Source organism: Chlorocebus sabaeus, chromosome 15 (assembly GCF_047675955.1).
Source record: "Chlorocebus sabaeus isolate Y175 chromosome 15, mChlSab1.0.hap1, whole genome shotgun sequence".
Taxonomy (NCBI): domain Eukaryota; kingdom Metazoa; phylum Chordata; class Mammalia; order Primates; family Cercopithecidae; genus Chlorocebus; species Chlorocebus sabaeus.
Window position 1 is genome coordinate 33,801,135 of NC_132918.1, and position 6,000 is coordinate 33,807,134.

Here is a 6,000-nt window from a genome sequence, read left to right on the forward strand (position 1 = left end):
CTTATAGAAAATCTTGAACAGTACAAGATTTTATAATTAAGGCATGAAAAACTGCTTGGGCTCTTTGATTTCAGGTGTCCTCTTCTCCCTTCTGCTTTTGCCATCTATGTTCAATATAATTCTAACCCAGTTCTAAGTACAAAGAAAATTCCTACCCTGCCTGCTTTTATAGTTCATCAAATTTCCCTGTTTCAGCTATCACTTTTCTGGTATGTGTAGTCCGATTTCTGTCTGTCATGCCCTTGCCACAGTCCTTCCTTTGAACAGTAGATAAAATGATCTATTTAAAGTGTTAATCACATTGCTCTAATATATAAAGCCTCCAGTGGTTTCCCATATCACTGTAAAATACCCCTTGCTGGCCGCTCCCATCAACCTCGCTTTTTCTGTTCTTTGTATATGCACATCTCTTCCTGCGCCTTTATTGCCATCCTCATGTGGGGATGTGTCTGTCTCAGAGATAGTGTTTATTTAGGTCCCACTCTGCAGTCCTCTCCAGAGGGGCTGCTTTCACCACCCCTTCTAAAATAAGCCTCTCTAAACACCCCTGTCACGTTCTATCCCTTAACCAGCACCAATTTTTTTACAATGCTTACCACTAACTGAAATTACTTTATCATTTAATGTCTTCCTCATTAGAATGTAAGCTTGTAAGAGAGTGGCAGGGATGTAGTTTATTCATTATTGTATGTCCCTCACCTAATCCTATAAGTGGCCCATATTAGGGCATGTAATAAATATTACTTGAGGAATGGATGAATTTAACATACTACCAATCCTCTGAGTGACTCTTCTTAAAGCCTTCATCATCATTCACACTTTCTTGTCTTTCATTTGGGGGTGTCCAATCACCCATGAACATCTGTACCTTTTACAAAGAGAGGACTAGGTTCCTGGAGTTCATAGATGTAAACAACAGCCTAGGGGTAGCAAACTGGTAGGCTCTGAGCCAAATCCTGGCCTGCACATGTATTTTGTTTGGGTTGTACAGTGTTTGTTATAAATGAGCTGGCTGCTAATATTTTTTAATTGGAAATATTTACATTAAAAACCTAGACCTATAGCTGCTCTTAAAAAATAAAAATACAGCCGGGCACGGTGGCTTATGCCTGTAATCCTAGCACTTTGGGAGACTGAGGTGGGCGGATCACTTGAGGTCAGGAGTTGGAAACTAGCCTGGCCAACATGGTGAAATCTCATCTCTACTAAAAATACCAAAAAATTAGCTGGGCATGGTGGTGGGCGTCTGTAATCCCAGCTACTTGGGAGGCTGAGGCAGGAGAATTGCTTGAACCCAGAAGGCAGAGGTTGTAGTGAGCCAAGATCATGCCACTGCACTCCAGTCTGGGTGACAGAGCAAGACTCTGTCAGGAAAAACAAAACAAAACAAAACAAAACAAAAAACGCCGGGAGTGGTGGCACATGCCTGTAATCCCAGGAGGCAGAGGTTTCATAGAGCCGAGATCGTGCCATTGCACCCCAGCTTGGGCTACAGAGCGAGACTATCTCAAAAGAAAAAAAGAAAACAACAACAAAAAACATGAGTTCCACAATACTCCAGGCAATAGTTAACTAGCATCCAGTAGCCCTCCGGGTGAGGCTGCATGGGCAGTGCATGATGATTCCCTCCACCCCTGTTAATTGTGTAACACTGAAGCCAGGTGTCAGTTGGCAGGTATCAGTGTGCTGATGGTATTTTCTTGAATTCTGCCCTTTTGCTTACTGATGTTACCTACCTGGCTCTTGACACCTGATATCTCATGGAATATTCCAAGACAATGTGAATCACCAAATCTGTGAATGTGGCATTGTTTGACTAGGCTCTTGGGTCAGTTAAATCAGATTGTTTTCTGTGCCCCAAATCACTAGTGAACCACCGTATAATCTTTTCAAACAAATTTCTCACTTAAGCGACTTTTACTCTGCTGGAGCACTTAACAGAGCACATGACACATCATATCTTTGTACAGAGGGCATGGCACATTGTAAATCTCACTGTGAGGCTCAGGTTTCCACCCTCAATTACAAAACTTAATTTCTTGCCCAAAATGATTTCCTGCCCCAGATGTGTTATTTTCATGGACCTTTTCAAACCAAATTTTATTCATTTAACAAGAATTAATACAATATAGACCAACAATGAACAAATAAAGCCACATTTAAATTGATTAGCCAGGCTCTCAGCCCCTAGCTGACTTCTTTGACACACACAATTGAAATCAAGAGTCTCAGATAAACTTCCAATTATTTGAGAACAGTCAAATTGCAAATGTCAAGTGTCTACTTGCATATAATCTTATGAGGGCTATAATGATAGGTTTCTACCTAGAGAAATAAGGGTAGGTAAATTCTCAATGTTTAGATACATGGCACATACCTGCATGTAATTAATATTCAATTGGAGACAAGACAATGTTTTAAAAAGCCAAATGACATCCAAAATAATCCTCAGTATATTTTAGAGCCAAGCAACAGTACAATGAGTGCCAAGTTTAAAGAAGAAAGATGGACCACTGTGGCCTAGAAGGCCCCAGAAATTTTTAGAGGACATGGAATGTGGGCGCACTTCGAAGGGGAAGGTTTTAAAGGACAAAGAGGAAGCCTGGCATAGTGGTGCACCTGTAGACCCAACTACTTGGGAGGCTGATGCAGGAGGATCACTTGAGCCCAGGAATTCGAGACTGTAGTATGCTATGATTGCACCACTGCATTCCAACTTGGGCAACAGCAGCAAGACCCTGTTTCAGGGTTTAAAAAAAAAAAAGAGAGACAAAGGGGAAGAGGCCCAAGAGATGGTGTTCAATGCTGACATCCTCTATTAGCTGTGTGATCTTATACATGTTACTTAACCACTCTAAACTTCCATGTTCCCATCTGTAATGAGTTAGTAATTAAGCCTAGTGTATTCAGATATTATGAAGGTTAAAGGAAATAATGTATATAATGCACTTAACATAGTGTTAGGTGTGTACATGTCCAATAAATGTTATCATTATTAGCATCTTTACAGTTGAGGATGCCAGACTAAAGTGTCTTTTAGACCAGAGCGCCATTGTTTTAAAAGCGGGTGATTGTAATTTCCTAGGGTTTCCTAGGGCTGCTGTCACAAATTACCACAAACTCTGTGGCTTAAAACAACACATAATTACTCCTCCACATTTCTGGAGTCTAGAAGCCTGAAATCCAGATGACAGCAGGGCCATGCTCCCTCTAAGTCCACCCTTGCTTCTTTGTAGTTTCTGGTGGTTCCCAGCAATCCTTGGTGTCCTTTGGCTTGTAGCTGCATCACTCCAGTCTCTGCCTCCATCATCACAGGGCCTTTTTCTCCGTATGTGTATGTTCTCTTTTAAGGATACCAGGGCCTACCCTAACCCAGCATGTCCTCATCTTAACAAAGTACATCTGCAGAGACCCTATTTCCAAATAAGATTACATTCTGAGTTTCTAGGTGGACGTGAATTTTGGGGAGACACTAGTCAACCTTTTTCAGTGACATAAGAAAAATAATAAAGAACCTGAAGTGGACTTTTTAAGAAATTTTCATTCTGAAATAATTTCAGATTTGCAAAAAAGTTGCAAAACTTGTGTGAAGAATTTTTATATATCCTTCACCCAGATTCACCAAATATTAACATTTCACCATACTTGCTTTTTCACGCTCTGCTCTGTGATGTCTTTTCTGCTCTGCTTGAGAGTAAGTTGCAGTCAGTTTCTTTACCTATAAGTACTTCAATATATATTCCTTAAAAACAAGGACATTATCTTACATATCCACAATATAATTACCAAGGTCAGAGAATTTAACATATTGACCAATACTGTAATCTATCGACCAGATATTGCCACTATTGCAAATATTGATCTATTGATCAAATATTGCCAATTTACCTACTAGTGCCCTGTTTTCTGGTCCAGAATCCAACCTAGAATCATATACTGTCTTTAGTCATAATCATTTTAGTCTCTTTTCATTGTAATTGTTCCTCAGTCTGTCTTTGCTTTCATAACCTTGACATGTTTAAAGAGTGTAAACCAAACTTGTCCAATCCACGGCCCCTGGGTCGCATGCAGCCCAGGATGGCTTTGAATGTGACCCAACACAAATTCATAAACTTTCTTAAAACATGATAATTTTTTGTTTTTCTTTTCTTTTCTTTTCTTTTTTTGCTCATCAGCTATTGTTAGTGTTAGTGGATTTTATGTGTGGCCCAAGACAATCCTTCCAGTATGGCCCAGGGAAGCCAGAAGATTGGACACCCCTGTTGTAAACTGATGGTTTTGTTGACTATCTTTTAATTTGAGTGTGCCCTATTTTTTTTGTGATTAGATTTGGGTTTTGTGTTTTTGGCAGGAGAAATACAATAGAAGCCAGGCTGTATCCTCAGTGCCTCATTAGGAGGCACAGTGTTAATTTGTCCCAGTAACCGATGGTGTTAACTATGATCATTGGTTAAGGTGCTGTCTGCCAGTGTTCTCTATTAAAATGTTACTATTTTACACTTTGTAATTAACAAGTATCTTTTGGGGGAGATACTTTAGATCATATAAAAATTGTTTCTTTTATACTTTGTAATTAACAAGTATCTTTTGGGAGATACTTTAGATCATATAAATATTGTTTCTTTTGTGTTTTTTTTTTTTTTTTTTTTTGAGATGAAGTCTTGCTCCATCTCCCCGGCTGGAGTACGGTGGCATGATCCGGGCTCACTGCAACCTTCATCTCTTGGGTTCAAGAGATTCTCCTGCCTCAGCCTCCCAAGTAGCTGGGATTACACATACCTGCCACCACACCCAGCTAATTTTTTCGTATTTTTAGTAGAGACAGGGTTTCGCCATGTTATCCAGGCTGGCCTCAAACTCCTGACCTCAGGTGATCCACCTGCCTTGGCCTCCCAGAGTGCTGGGATTACAGGCGTGAGCCACCACACCCAGCCTGGATAATATCAATAGTGCTTCTTGATTAACTCCTGCCTACTAATTCTAGCATCCATTGATGATTTTTACCTGAAATAATTATTGAAAATGATTTTCAAATTTCAGCATTCACTCTACATTTATTAGTTGGAATGCCACTGTAAGAAAGAGCTTTCTTTTCTTCTTCATTTATTCATTTGTTTATATGTTTCAGTATAGATTCATTCTATGAAGTTATAATCCATTACTGTCATTATTTTGTTACTCAAATTCCGATGTGGCCAATGGAAACCCCTTTAAGATAGTTCCTGTGTCCTTTATTATTTATTTATTTATTTATTTATTTATTTAGATGGAGTCTTGCCCTGTCGCCAGGCTGGAGTGCAGTGGCACAATCTTGGCTCGCTGCAACCTCCTCCTCCTGGGTTCAAGTGATTCTCCTGCCTCAGCCTCCCAAGTTGTTGGGACTACAGGTGTGCACCACAATGCCCAGCTAATTTTTGTATTTTTAGTAGAGACAGGGTTTCACCATGTTGGCCAGGATGGTCTCGATCTCTTGACCTCGTGATTTGCCCACCTCGGCCTCCCAAAGTGTTGGGATTACAGGCGTGAGCCACCGCACTCGGCCTCCTGTGACCTTTAAGATGAATATTTTAAAGACTTTTTCCCATATGTGTACCTTTCCAGAAGGTTCACACCATCTGTGCTTTCTCTAGACATGTATAACCAGAAGCTCTTGAGAACATGAGCTCTTGAGAACATCAGCAGTGATATTAGAGGGGATGAAATAACTTTCAAAGATCAGGATAACTACCTTGCCAGTGTATAGGGCTTCTCGTGGCTGCAGTTTCCAGAACAACTTTTCCTTTTGGTTCAGACAATTTTCCCCATTGCTATGGTTTGGATAAGGTTCGTTTGGCCCTGCCACGTCTCATGTTAACATTTGATCCCCAAAATGTTGGTGGCAGGGCCTGGTGGAAGGTGTTTGGGCCATGGGGTGGATCCCTCTTGGTGCCATGCTCGAGGTAGTAAGTGAGTTCTTGCTCTATTAGTTCCTGTGAGAGCTGCTTGTTTAAAAGAACCTGG